The 15,698-nt window shown below is 35.4% G+C and overlaps 2 long non-coding RNA genes across 4 annotated transcripts; one reads left to right on the forward strand and one right to left on the reverse strand.

Moving 5' to 3' along the window:
• Positions 1-8,424: 8,424 nt before the first annotated feature.
• LOC113299761 lies at positions 8,425-10,096 on the forward strand. The gene is made up of 3 exons (XR_003335176.1): positions 8,425-8,590; positions 8,719-8,843; positions 9,647-10,096. It is a non-coding gene; the product is annotated as an uncharacterized LOC113299761 (long non-coding RNA).
• A 186-nt stretch (positions 10,097-10,282) lies between these two features.
• LOC113299760 lies at positions 10,283-12,629 on the reverse strand. 3 transcript variants are annotated; one of them, XR_003335175.1, is made up of 4 exons: positions 12,294-12,629; positions 11,121-11,192; positions 10,913-11,024; positions 10,283-10,733 (listed from the first exon to the last, which is right to left on the reverse strand). It is a non-coding gene; the product is annotated as an uncharacterized LOC113299760 (long non-coding RNA). The 3 variants fall into 3 exon arrangements; XR_003335173.1 differs by having other exon boundaries at positions 10,283-11,024; XR_003335174.1 differs by having other exon boundaries at positions 10,283-11,024; positions 12,194-12,629.
• Between the last annotated feature and the right edge of the window lie 3,069 nt (positions 12,630-15,698).

Raw genomic sequence — 15,698 nt, forward strand, 5'->3', positions numbered from 1 at the left:
AAACTTGACAAACAAGCTTGAGATAGCAACGCTTGCGAATTCGACCGAGCAATGCTATAACAACGACAATACACAAACTATTAGCTTATAAGCAATTTTCAAGTGTTTGAATGATCAATACGAAACATTCCGAGTCTACATCAAATGATTGTCTCACACAGATCATGTAAGATGTTACCAAGTGATTTTCACATGATCATGTTTTGACTTTCGTCAAGAATAATGATGAACGTAGTTAAAGCAAAAAGCTTTCCAACACATATTTCGAGAAAGATATAAGCGGGTTAAACTCAGCTCGAAATATTAAATGTGTATTCTATATATATAGCTATACGACTTTTGTCTCAATAGGAGATAGAAAAGAATAGACTTCTGAGTGATAGACAAGTCTCCACATACCTTTAGTTGATGAAGTTCCACAAGATCCCCTTAGTAGTTCTTCGTCTTTAATCGATGAACGCCGCGAAGTCTAAAGCTCAATTAAACATTTTATCCTAATCCGAGACATAGCTATAAGTATATTAGAAATCAAGACTATAGTTTTGGCAACTAAACTTGAAAAACAAGCTTGAGATAGCAACGCTTGCGAGTTCGACCGAGCAGTGCTCTAACAAAGATATCCAATGAATGTTTGTTTTCGAATTTAACAAATACCAACTGTGTTCCAACCAATAAACCGAAATCACTCATAGTTGACAACTATATTAGCTAGCACATTTCCATGTATTGAATATAATAGCTAGATATATGTAAGCTTCTGATATGGTAAGCTTTTCGATATCTAAAAGATATTAAAAAATTGGTTCGGGATCTTCCTTGAATATCAAAGAAAAATACTTGAACATTAAGATATTAGAGTTTAGCACATGTTCAGATTACTATGCTGAAATTCAATGAACTTTACAATCTAACACATATACATCTCGATGTCTGCGGAAACCCTAAGATAATAGATATATCAGAAATTCCAAGTCTGGCTCCTTTAAGTTTATCCTTTTCCTTAGATACAATCACAATTTTAGGAGAAGAATGAGAAAGAAAGTTACATACTTTAGACGGGTTTGGCTTTTGGAAGAGTTTGAGCACATATGTCAATCGACTAGCCTTCCGTTGCAGTTTGTTGACATACCTTACTTTTTGCTTATACTTGAAGCTTTGTTCGAGTTTGTGACCTTTAGTAGTACAGTAAGGGCATGTACGGGTTTGAAGAGATTCAGGAGCACTCTCGATTTCAGCGGAAAGACATACTAGAGGCATTCCCGAAACATTAGTAATGGGATTTTCATTATAAAAAGGAAAATGCATTATATTCTCAAATGTTATGGATAAGGGATCTTCGAACAGCTTGTCAAGAATGATGTAAGTATCACTACTATCATCAGAATTAACTATTTCGGCCAGAAGTGCTATGCTTGAACAATATTTTTCTTTTGAATCATAATGATCAGTATTTTCATCAAGACCATTGTTGCCAGTGTATTTCCTTCGATTTGGACACACATTAGCAAAGTGACCCAGTCCTATACACTTGAAAAACATTAAGGCATATCCTTATTATCACTATCGACATCCACCTTTTTAGGGGTATATGATCATGTGGTTTGGATGATGATGGCGGACATTCTCTTGAGAACCGTTTATTTCTCTTGAAAAAATCTCTAAAATGTCTTGTAATGAGAGAAACCGAATTTTCAAGATATTCATATGATAATTCGTTAACAAGACCTTTCTCAGAGTTTCCAACACTATCAACTTTGTCAAGTAGAATAATTTTTCTAAGTGTTTTGAATGCATCATTTTTACAAGCTTTAGATTGATGTCCATGATAAAAAAAATATTTAACTTTCCAACAAGGGTGCTTCTGGAAAGTGTAGTAAAAACATTTTCTTCGGTGATGACATGTTTCTTAGACTCGTATCAAGTTGGTAAAAATCTCACAATCTTTATCACAATATCCCTTTCAGGATTGGTATTTCCTAGTGAGTAATAAGCATTCATTATTTCCGAAAACTTGTGATTAAATTCCTCAAACGAATCTTCATCACCATACAAAGGTTTTCCCATTCAGAAGTTAGGTTTTGAAGCCATGATTCTTTTTCTGTGAAATTCCCTTCAAATAAAATATCAAATATTTCCCAATCATCATTCTATCCATTGCATCTAGACATATTATGTTGAAGATATTGGCTTATGACGTGGATAATAATAACATTTAGTCCATAAGACTTGTCTTTAACATTTCAGTCTCGTTATATGTTTTTATGTCTTGAGGAACATCAGACGCTCCTTCTCCAACCACCGGAGTATTGTATCCTCTTACAACAAGAACTCATGTCTTAAAGTCACAAGCTTGTAATAAAGATCACATGGTAATTTTTCATGATAAGTAATTTCTGTCACCGAAGGCTGGTGGTATGTTAATCGAGACTGAACTCTTGTCCATAATACAAATCACTTCAAACAAACACTTATTAGGTCTAACAATGTTTGCTTGCTCCGGTACCAATTGAAAAGGAGAGGGTACCAAGTACACACCAACTTTTTCGTTCAACAACATGTATGGACAAAACCTAATACAATTGCAAGTAGACCAACTAGATGATCCTTGAAAATATGTATATAGAGTTTATATATCTGCTTCTTCTCAATCAGTATATATACAAGAAATACGTGAACCTGATTGTTAAGAAGAGTACTTAGACAATCTCAATAAATAATATCCAAGATCAATCTAGTTGTATCTAAATAATCCAATCATAATTTTTCCAAGTAATAAAACTTGTTATCTATCTTTCAAGATGCGAATTCTACAAGAAAAGAGTCTCGTAATCGATCACAATATACGGAAAAGGAAAAACAAAAGACACCAGAACTTTTGTTGATGAGGAAACTGCAACTGCAAAAAAACCTCGGGAACTCATCCAGATTTTAATTCCAAACTGTATTAAGCCGCTAAAGAAGCAAAGATACTATCGGACTTCAGACTATAATGTAGTTGAGACGAATCCACCCTCCAAGCGATTCAGTTGCAGTTGCGCTCCTTACGACTCTTAAATCTTGTAAGGCTCTACGCATTTGATTTCCATATTAGCCAAGGTCCCTTACATCCTAAGAGTTGCTTCAGCTGAAGTGAAGACTTTTGATACCAATCTACCAGTAACAAATAAGCATATTTGATTTCCGTTTAAATCAAAGATCAAGGTGAGAAAATTTGTTTGCAATAGACAAAGCTGGCAAACCTCACAAATTTGGAACTTATGACTCTCGAAGAGCATCCTAGGATCTTAACCACCTCTCAAGAATTAGTGATATTTTTTTTTTAGGTACCCGAAGAATTTTGAGTTTTTGGTTTCCATGAATTAACATGATTCAATTTAGCATAAAGATAAAAGGATTCATTTCAAAAAAAAATTAAAAATAAAATAAAAATAAAGGATTGATATGATAAATTTGGGGAACCTACTAATAATTAATTTTAGTACCACACTTATCTTTGCTTTAGAGATACGAATTTTGATAACTTGACGGTAACAAACATGCTAGCTTATATCTATGCCCTGCAATATTCTGAGGGGTAGCATTAGCCTATATTGGTAGCTAAATAGGTTACATCAGAAGATAAAATGGATAATATAGCCCTTAAAAGCTAGAAAGATAATTAGGATAGGCAAGACTATATAATTAGGATAGGCAAGCCTCTTTAAACAACCATTTAAATCAGTAATATCTGATATCAGACCCCTCAATGCTTGACATGCAAACCTCTTTAAAAAGTTTATAGTATCTCATACCAGACCTCTCAATGCTTGTTAAGAAGTCTGATCTTCCATGAAAATAATTAAAAGTTCCTTGATTCAATTTGGCCGCATTTTCTACAGAGTATCCGCTGAAAGTTAACTTTATGACTTTTAAAAGATATTAGCGTACTTGGCTTTCACTCTACGTCATCGACCCACCGCTCCAAGGTAGCTTTGTGCTGATAAAACCACTAACAACACTTTTGGAGTCCGACGCCACCACAACTTTGACTATTAACGATAAAACTACCCAATCTAGATCCCACACCAACCTAGTTACATAGCCTCAATTTTAGTGTCATAACTTGTTGCATTACCCGACTTCGAAACCAACAACACAAGCACTTTGTGCATCCAGATGAATGCAAATAGCACCGGCAGGGACAGGGTTCATCTTCGCAGCTCCATCGCAACAAAGCATCAACTTGTCCTCCTCATGTGAATCCATTCGCACTCCACCAGACATCTAGATCTTACCTTGCGATACTTTACATTGAAAAATCTGATAAAGGTCATATCCTCAAGACAATTATTCATATAGTTCTAATTCTACGAGAGTAACTCGCAGTTATGAGTAAAACCTTAGTTTTCATCGCATCATAACTAACCTTTTCACCTTCAAAACAAGCAACATTACGTGTTTTCCTTAGCTCTGATTTAGTGACTTGGATAACTTAATAACCACAAGTCCTTAGAACAAGGGATATGGGATAGAGTTAATTTATACTCTATCCCTTTCAAAGTGAGTAAGAGACTATGTGACAGAGTGAGTTTCTCATTAAGAGAAGTAGAGATGGAGAGATTGTACGGCTGTTAATTGATTGATTTCAAAAGTTGTTGTAGTTGTAGTGGTAAAAACGTTCTTTAGGACTTGTGAAGGTAACTTTTTTTTTTAGATTTAATAAAAATAAAGCAAATTAATTTTCAAAGAGTGATGTCAAGATTTAAAATGAACTAAGGCTCCGGATTCACTATTACTTCAAGTTGATTGGTTACAAAAATATTTCATACTTATTATCTAGCTCTTTTTCCTTTAAATCACTTCTTAATCTATAAGGTGTCCAAATATTAAATTGTAATCCTTAAGCATGATTTATCGAAGAATTAATTCTAAGCATAAAACATCAAACTGATTCACAGCTAATTAAGAAAACCATTTTTATCTCTTTTTATTGATCCAAGTGAATTAAATAAAATAAATAATTAAGAAATTATAAAAAGAATTTACCAATCAAACATGAGTGAATAGATCCTCCATTGCCTCAATCACCAAGAATTTAGCTGCTCATCATGTTGGAAAACCTCTCAAAATATTTCATTGATGCTCAAAAGTGTTTTACAATGAAGAGAAAGACAAGAAAATGATGTAAAACAGAATTTTGCGACCCACAAAAGGCGTCCAGAATCAACGACAAAGCTGAAGTGTTGTTGTCGTCGAAGAACTACGACCCACAGGTGACAGTCGATGTCACTGTTGATAAACCACTTTTTTAGCCAATTTCGCCGCAAAAGCTTATTTCTCCGGAAATACCTACAGGGACATAAAAAGCCATAATAAGTACAAAAAATGGGTACTAACACAATATACAATTGGGCTATATTAGACACATAAATGCGTCTATCATTAATTAGATGTTTGGAAGAAAAATGTTGTGGAGGACACTCTTTTTCTTAAAGAAAAATATAAGAAGAAAATTACACGTCTTGGTGGTGGTCACCACTCAAGGTTGGCAGGAGCCATACCGGGGGGTTAGCCCAAGCCATACTAGTTTTGTTTTTCTTTGACCATTGGGCTATATCATGAGAAGCCCCATTTCCTGTTCGATTAACATAAGAAAAAACAACTTTCCTAAATCTAGAGATTAGGTTTTCAATGTCGACAAACAGAGAGTGAATTCTCTGGTTTCCATAAAAAAAAATCTCGTTTATCTTCTTGATTATGCCTTCTGCATCACTTTCAATCTCAATCTGTTGTTCCTTTCAAGCCCATGCCGTCCGCAAAGTTTCTCTTATAGATCGAATTTCTAACTCTTCTGAAGAAAAACAAGGAATGTAAATTGTTTCTTCTATTAAAAACTAGTGCCCAAAATTTCTTAAGATAAATCCAATTCCAAGCCCCATCACAGTTTATCTTTATCCAATCACTATGAGGAGGATTCCATAAAGATTGGTTTGATGCAACAGTTATGGTAGAGATTTTCAAGAAATATGGTTGGTTTCTCCACACCGGCAGCATTGTTTCTGCTCTTTCCAAAATTAAACTCGGCTCTTCAATTTTCCCATGGTGAACAATTCAATTCTATTGGAGTCATCCTTATAGGGATTCAATTGCAGCCAATATCTCACCCATTCATCAAACGTAAGATTTTGGAATTGAAGATCTGATATATTTATTTTTGACCAAGTATTGTTCAGATGGGAACATGAGACTAAAGAATTCATAGTAGTTTCTTTTTTTAAATTATATTTAGGACAGATGAATTCTGATATATGCATTCTTCGGTGTAGGATTACTCTCATAGGGAAAGCTCCTTTCAAGGCCTTCCATACAAAGAACTTAATCCTTGCAAGTAATTTTTGTGCCCATAATTTGGTCCATAAATCAGAATTTGTAGTGTCCCCCCTTGTGGAGAGACAATGATATGCAATTTTTGTAGAAAATCTACCATCTTTTGCATTCTACCATATCCTTTTGTCTCTAGTAGGAAGTAGAGTTAGGGGAATATCTTCAGTCTTCTCAACAGAAGATTGATCAAATATAAAATTTAACTTGGTTGAGTTCCAATTTCTAGTATGGTGGTCAGTTAGGTCAGCCACTTTAAGATTTTGATCAGGAATTGTGTTGGCCTTTGGTGTGGCCATTCCTTTATTTGAAATCCAATTGTCACATCAAGGGTCTATGAAATTTCCTTCTCCCACCACCCATAAGATGAATGGTTTTATTTTCTCCATTATTTTGTAAATGCATTTCCATGCCCAAGAGGTTATAGTTAGACAATTAGCATGTAAAACATCAGTTTTAGGAAAATACTTTGCTTTTAAGGCAGTTTCCCATAGAGAGTTAGGATTCTCCACAAGTCTCCAGACACTTTTTGCCATCATTGCTAAGTTATTAATTTCACTGATTCGGAAACTTAACCCCCCTTCTTTCTTTGTTTTGAAGATATTTTCTAAGGCTACAAGATGTATCTTTATCTTTTTAGACTGTGGATCCTCTCCCCACGAATATCTATTGAGGTGAGTGTCAATTATTTGACATAATTTTTTAGGAATTAGGAAATTAGTCATCTGATAATTTAACATAGCTTGTCCCACATGCTTTACCATAGTTGTTTTTCCTACATGGGATGGAAAATGTATGAGCCAACTACTCGCTCTTTTCTTTATAGCAATGAGCATGGACAAGTGAGTTTGAGTTTTGGATTTCAGAATGTTAATTGGTGCTCCTGGGTATTTTTCACCAAGGTGGAGGTTTGAGATACCTAAAATTCTGGCCAATAAATTTCATGTCTTGGATGCATATTTTTGCTAAACAACAATCCAGACTTGTGAAAATTAATCTCCTGTCCACTTGCCTTTGCAGTATTTATGAAGATACTCCTTAGTTGTATAGAACTCCGGTATCGTCGCCTTAGTGAAGATGAAGCTATCTTCGGCAAACAAAAAATGGCTGATGGGTGGAGCTGCCATGACAATTTTGACTCCATGAATCAGGTTTGTTCTCTCAAGTTTTGATATGTAAGAAAATAAACCTTCAGTGCAAATAATGTATAGGTAAAGGGATATTGGGTCCCCTTGTCGCAACTCTCTCTCAGGTTTTAAAAGACCCATTGGAATTCCATTTAGAAACACTGCATATGAGGCTTTGTTTAGGCAATTCATGATTAGATTGACCCAATTTTGATAAAAACCCATCTTAATCATAGCCTTGGACAAAAAAGACCACTCAAGCTTGTCGTAAGCTTTGAGCTTTATGGCCGCCAACCCAGCTTTACCCTTTTTCTTTTCTTTATAGCATGAATCACCTCATGGACCATTAAGATATTATCAGCTATTTGTCTATTCGGGAAAAAGGCACTCTGATGGGGAGATATGATTTTTTCCATGAGAGGTTTCATTATGTTAGCTATCGTTTTGGAGACCACTTTGTATGCAAAGTTGCAAAGGCTATTGGACGGAATTGATCAACAAAATCGTCCATAGAATTTTTATGGATGAGGCAAATATTCGTGTGATTAAATTTTGTAAGTAGATTACCTGTATGGAAAAAATATTTTACCATTTCACACACATAGTTACCAACTACATCCCAATAATCTTGATGGAAATGTCCTGTAAAACCATCCGGACCTGGAGCTTTCTTTGCTCCCATTTGAGATGCCGCTATTTTGATCTCCTCATCAGAGAAAGGTGTCGAAAGTACTTTATTGTCGTCATCAGTTACTTTTGATACCATAGCCTCTAAAAATTTATCTTGTCCCTCTGGATTAGAAGTCTTATAAAGATCTTGAAAATAAGATATAAACTCTGCTCCAATAGCCTCTGTCGTTGTTACCCAATTTCCATTTGATGATTTGATCCAATAAACGTCATTTCTTTTCCTACGAAACATAGTATATTTATGGAAGAAAGACGTGTTGTCATCTCCCTCACTAAGCCATAATTCTCTTGATTTATCTTTCCATAAAATCTCCTCGAGCGAATAAAGATAGATCATTTTCTCTTTCAAATCAACTACTAATGCAATATTGTACTTGAGCATGATTTATATCCTCCTTTGTATCCCTTATTGAGTGAGTTATGTTTCCAAAAGAAACCTTATTCCACAGCTTGAGTTTCTTCTTTGTTATGTTCAACTTTTGTTTTAGCTGGTAGGATTTTGAACCTCTGACACAGATTGACCATGCTTGTTATATGACAGTTTTGCAGGTACTATCATGATACCAATTTGACATAAAATGGAAAGGTCTTTGGATATTATCAATTCCAGCACTAAGAGATACCAGAATAGGACAATGGTCTGAAGAGATTCTCGACAAATGTAAGGTATGAGTATCAGGGAAACAAGAATCCCAAACCTCATTGATTATTGCTCTATCAATTCTTTACATTATAAGATTTTCACCTTCTTGACTGTTTGTCCAAGTATAATCAAGACCAGAGAAATGCATTTCTCTCATGTCCCAAGAGGACATAAGGGTTTGGAGATCTTTTAAATCATTATCACTAACAGTTCTTCCTCACCATTTATCTTCAGTAAGAAGTATACAATTTAGGTCACCCACAATAATATAGGGAGAGGATATATCATGTGGTTCCCCAATGAACGGACCCCAACTGTCTGATCTTAAGTTGCGATTTGGTTCTCCGCATGTAAAGTATAAAGAGCATCTAGTATTAGCTTTAAAGGACTGAGTAGTGCAGTTGAAACCTCTTTGGCTAGAGTGTAGAATTGATAGATCAAAGCCATCTTTCCAGGCAAGACCAAGTCCACCTTTCTTACCAATAGATGGTAAAACAAAGTAGTTTAGGTATCCAATTGATCTAAATTTTCTTTCAGTAACTTATCTTTTGTACATAGTTTCACAAATGAAAATAATATCCGGGGATAGTTTCACGAGTTCCCGGAGTTCACGAATAGCTTCTGGTTTGCCAAAGCCTTGGCAATTCCAGCTGAGAATACTCATTGAGAAAAACACAGAATACTCATTGAGAAAAACACAGGTTGAAATTCCGGTCTCGATTATTCTTTACTACTACTAGCAAAACTAGAGTACAGAGGACATGTAAAGAACAGAATCTTAGGGATCTTGATAAAAATTTCTTCCAATTTTTCTTTTCTTTTTCAGATTCGGACAGAACTGAGAAGAGACACAAGGCAAGAATGCAGCTTGAAATCAACAAAACGGTCACAAGATAAGGAGATAAAGTTTTGATACGGCGTCTTTGTGTCTTGGAGCTCTGGATATTTGGTGTCTTGGTATCTCGGAGTCTTCTTAAAAGGTCTTTGTAACTTGAGTCTTCTAGCAAAAAAAGGAGGATTTGCAGGGTTATGTTACCAATTAAAGCATAATCACGACGAGAAAAGAAGGAAAGGAGACAGAGTGACCAGAAAAGTAACATGGGGTGTTTAATCAGATTTTATTAGATTCTTATATATCTAAATATTATGCCTAAAATATATTTATATTAGTATTATGTTTTAACAACTTTTCTTTTTTTTCTTTACATGCCAATTAATTAGCCTACTGTAAATATTATGCCTAAAATATATTTATATTAGTATTATCTAGATGACCGGTGCCACGGTGGGAAGGCCGACCGAAAAAATTGACGCAAAGTTACATTAAGTCAGGCCAAGTAAACAAATTTTGGGAGTCAATCCGCAAGTAGAGGAAGATTTACATATGACAAACTTCACAATGCAGCGACTTGCTCATAACTGGTTCTGCCACCGCAGGTTTACAAATTGCAAGACATTACAGTGAAGAAAAGGAAAGGGTTTAAAACATGCTCAAAATCTTAATCAGGTCCACTAAATGCATTTTGTAACTAAAAAATAAAGCATTTTACACCTCTCTTTTCTTGGGTGACGTTACATAAAGATCAAAATAATAGCTTAAGAGAAAATGAGCACCCTCATCATAACTCCGGTAACATTTTAGTCTCAAGCAAGAAGTACTAAGATACGGTGAACTCATTATTCACTCAAAATTAAGGATCAATTCAGATCCCAATCACTTGATTATATTTTGCAGGGAATTAGAAGATTTCAGCATTGGTCCTTGGAACAAAAATGCTTCTTTCCTGGCTTCAGGTGCAACAAAGAACATAGCTTTCGGAACTCAGAACAGTACTTATTAAATGTTATTAAGCACTTACAGCATACAGCACACGATAGATAACATTTAATACTGTCAAAACTCGAGGCAACTCCTGTAAGTGGTTAATAAAACAGGGATCACAATCGACTTAGCCAATACGGTTCTGTATTCTCTAGATAGACACACATTTACAGTTAAAGCTTGTCATAGGATCAGGATTTCTATTGCCTTCTTCTACACTCACACCTTTCATTATTCTAACGTTTGAAAAATGCACTGAACAAGACATACCAGTTTCAATAAAAAGTAGTTGTGGTTCTAGTGAACTCACATTGCTCGCAATTCTGAGCAATTGGCCAACTCCGAAGGGATTGTTCCAAATAAGTCGTTGTTATGAAGCGCTCTGAAACATGTGACAATATAGAAATGGCACAAACAATTACACTTAATACACAATTAGAAAAACCATTCTTAAAGAACATTCACGGGAATTACATACAAAACTTTCAAGTGATTTAGCTTTCCGATCTCAGGTGATATAGATCCACTCAGTTTGTGTTGCGAAAGATTCCTAATAGACAGGAATATAGAAAATTAGAATCATAAAAGGCATGAATATTTTCTATAATGCATGTATATGTGCCGATACATATAGCCATAGGGTAGCTTCTCCCGAATACTATGGTTAAGAAACTCGGAAGATAGCAGAAACGAGACAATCATAACACAATAGAAGCTGTGATGATATCAACATATATGAGAAAAAAAGACTGGGGACGAAACTTCCAGGAAATCGAATATTGGACAAGCTAATTGATACAGATGGCCATATCCTGTTTATAATAATGGGATGGCTCAAGTAAGAAGCATTATTTTCCATATACGCAGCAATAACAAAGTGACTGGAAGTTGTCCAAAATATCAAAAGCCATATTGCAATCTTTTTACAACAAAAACTTGAGAACGCAGTGACGAATTTGTAGAGTTTTTGCATTGATTTTATTTTTTACCAAGACTGGGACACTGCTTTACATTTGGACACTTGTAAAATCAAGTAGAACAACTAATCGCCTGCACCCGTTTTCCATCTCCAAATAAATGCACATGATCATCAATAATTGTAACTCGAAACTAACAACCAAAAGGATTTTTTTTTTCCGTGCAACAAGAACTTTAATTTGAATTCCCAAATGACATCAATAGGTCACCAAACAGATGTGCGTCAATTCCGTTATCATTATTTTTCTTGAAACCAATCCAACTTTCTCTTAACAACTCAACGGAAACATATAGGAAAACATCATCACTTACATTGTTTTCCCTAGAATCAAATTATCAATTCCATACACAACATTTATCTGTTCCACATGTTGGTAAATTCACCATTACTTCAATCGTTGTACTATTATTTTGGAAAAATTAAACTAAAACCCAAATTATTCGTCCATTATCAAATTATAGAACCGATTCAAAAGAGTTAACCTGAACATGCAGAAACATAAACTTGAAACCAGTAACATTACTCTAAATTAAGGGTTGATGAAACAGATTAAGGGTTTCATTAACACTTACCCATAATTAACTCTTCAACCCATATTCAGAATTTAACTCTAAGTTATAAAAATGAAGAATCGAACTCAAAGCAGAGATTTACAGTTCATGAAACCCATACCGCTAATGGTAATTTTATGGTAGTGGTGTAGAATGCAGAGGACGAAGTTGGTGATGGTGGATGTGGTTCAATCTACTCACCCAATTTCAAATTTAGGGTTACAGGTTAGAGATGATTGAATATTCAATCAACCAAATCCAAACTCTGTACTCTAAAGTAAAGATTAATGGAGATTTAGGGTGTGAAATTGATGAAGATGAAACTGGATTTCGATTTCGACGAAGAAGAAAGGATTCGAGAGAGATTTCGATGAAACTGTTGCTGTTCGAGAAAGAATAGATAGAGATAGGAAGAAGAAGAAAAAGAAAAAGGGAGGAAAAATAAAAAAAATTGGAGGTGGCCGGTACTCGACCCCAGGACCCCTAATTGTATTCCGTGTTTTTTATTTTTTTCGTTTTACAGAAATGTCCTCAATATTATTAATCATTTTACGTCTTAAAGAAGGGAAAAAATCAAGGAGGGGCAGTGAGGTTTTTTAACCGTTGAACCAAATCCAATAATTTTTGTGAAATTGGAAAAAAAAAAGTTATGTCCCATTTGACACAAAGTCACCACATATAGAGTCCTCCCTCGCGTCTTTCGGTCGGTCTAATTAGTATTTTGTTTTAACAATTTTTCTTTTTTTCTTTACATGGCAATTAATTAGCCTACTATGGAGACTACCGTACACTCCTTCACTTGAGTGTCTTGAGTTTAGGGGTTTACCAAATTAGGTCTTTTTCGGCTAGACTCTTTCATTTCGAATGAGGGTTTACCGTATCCCATAGCCCTTGCTCTTAGCCATTGCATTTTTGTTTGTCATTGCCTCGACCGAATGAGGATTTAAAACCTTAGCCAACCATTTCCAGCAATTCCGAGCAATCGGACATTCCCAAATAATGTGAATTAGACTTTCCACGTCGTTCTAGCAGAGGTAACACCAATAAGCCAACTCATACCCGACCAACCTATCTTGTGTCCCACAACATCGAGGACGAAGAATTCTCCAGTTGTAGGCCTGTCAATATTTGTCCGATATCCGGAATCTGTTTCCGATTATTCGAGATCCTATAGGATTTTATCCGTTTTATCGGATATCGAATATTTCTTTCTTACCATATCGGAATCGGATTAGCCTATATCCGTTTGTTTAGATATCCGATATGCTAAGGAGTAAGGACGTACTTGTAATTTTCTCCTACCCTAGTTATTTCACTCCACTAGACACTCGAAGTCATTTTTTTTTTCATTTTTTCTTCTCTTCTTAGTTTCTCAGTCGACAGTCGCCTCTCCTGCTCTCCACTCTCGTCGCTCTCGAGTCTCCACTCTGTCTCCGCCTCTCTAGATCAATCAATCACTCAGTTGTTTATCAATCACTCACCCGCTCAATCAGGTACTGATTCTCTTCTATTTTCTATGTTCGATTTTTGTGTTCGATTCATCGATTCACATGAAAATAGGATTTCTGTCTTGCAATCAAAAATTAAGGTTTGATATGACTTACATGTATGGATGAAATTAGAGAAAGATTTGAGATGGGTTTAACTTAAATATTTATATAGTTTTAGGGTTTGATTGGATTGATCTATTTTTGAGATGGTTTTGTATTCAATGATTTTTCGACCAACGGGTTTTGTATTTGGTAATTCAACTGCCTCTATGACTATAACTACCTATTCTCGTCAATTTATGCTTGGACTACATAGGGTTCTTCTGTTCTGAAGCTTTTTTTTTTTTACAATTTCTTTGCTAGGGTTTGAATTTGGCATGTTGTGTTACTTCATGATACAGTAAATTTGGGTTTGATATGAAAATTGGTTGAACTGGAATACACAGGCTACACAGCAAGCACTTGCGAAAATGTTAAAAAAACCAGCCAAGGGCAAGACAGTTGCAACCTCAAAGTCAACCCCTTTGCCTCAATCTCAATCTCAATCAAATGTTGTCGTTTCTAGGGGTGGTTCACAATCACAAAGTGTTCAAGCTTCAGCAATTGGCTCAACACCGAGTACTAGTGACACTGGGAGATTACCAGAACCAAAAAAGAACCTAGCTGATGATAACATGCCAGGCTCTCATACAGATGATGAAGATGGAGAAGCTGGTGAGGATCCACTGATAACTGCTCTGAAGAAAAAGCTTAGAGCAATAAGGTCACCAGTGTGGGATGAATTTGAAAGGGATTGTAAAGTAAGACACAACAAGAAAACACACGTGAGGGAAGCTGTTGTACTAGGTACATGCCATCATTGCAAGAAGGTAGTTGATGCTGATAGTGTCAGTGGTACTACAAGATTGCGTAATCATCTAAAGATTTTCCAAAAGAGACCACATAACAAGGATGGACAACAACAGATTTCTACTTCACTGAAAACAGCAGGTAACAAAGCTTTAAAATTAGCTAATTGGCAGTATGATCCTGCAGTTTCTAGGGAATACATGGTTAAAATGATTTCTAAGCATGATTACCCTCTCAAAATGGCTCAACATTTTTACTTTAGAATGTTTTGCAAGTCTTTGAACCCTTCTGTTAAGATCATGAGTAGAAACACAACCAGAAGTGATGTGATGAAGTTTTTTCATGAATAGAAACTAGAATTGCAAGTAGAATTGGATAATCTGACCTCTAGATGTTGTCTTACAACTGATATGTGAACTGCTAAGCATACTAAAGATGGGTATTGTTGTGTAACATGCCACTACATAGTTGATGAATGGAATTTGGTTAAGAAAACATTAACTTATATTTTAGTGCCAGCACCACACACAGGAGATGTTCTCACAGAATGTATCAAAACTTGCACTATGGAATGGAACATAAATAGGAAATTCCTTTCTTTAACTGCTGATAATGCTGTTGCTAATGATGTGATGATAAGAAATTTGATTAAGTGGCTAAATAATAAGGATTGTCTAGTTCTTGATGGGGAATTGCTTCACATGAGGTGTGCCAACCACATTCTTCATTTGGTTGTCTTAGATGGTATGAAAGTTGCTGTTAAGTTTGTGCAATCAATTAGAGATTGTGTTAAGTATGTTAAAGCTTCACAAGCTAGGAAAGAGAGGTTTGAAACGGCACTGTCACAATGTAGGTTGTCTGGAAAGGCAGTTAGTCTTGACGTGGACACTCGATGGAACTCAGTTTTTCTTATGCTTAAAAATGCAATTGAGTTTAAAAAAGGGTTTCAAAGATTTGCTGTCCTTGATCCTGAATTCGATTGTATACCAAGTGAAGACGAGTGACAACAAGGGGTAGTTATTTGCAAGTGTTTAGAGGTGTTTAATGATGTTTCAACCAGGTTTGCAGGGATGAAGTATCCAACTACAAATCTGTACTACAATGGGGTCTATGAAGTTAACAAGTGCATCAAACAATGGGAAGACAGTGAGTATGTGTATATCAGAGAAATGGGGTTGAAGATGAGA

This window comes from Papaver somniferum, chromosome 7 (genome assembly GCF_003573695.1).
Source record: "Papaver somniferum cultivar HN1 chromosome 7, ASM357369v1, whole genome shotgun sequence".
NCBI classification, from domain to species: Eukaryota; Viridiplantae; Streptophyta; class Magnoliopsida; order Ranunculales; family Papaveraceae; genus Papaver; species Papaver somniferum.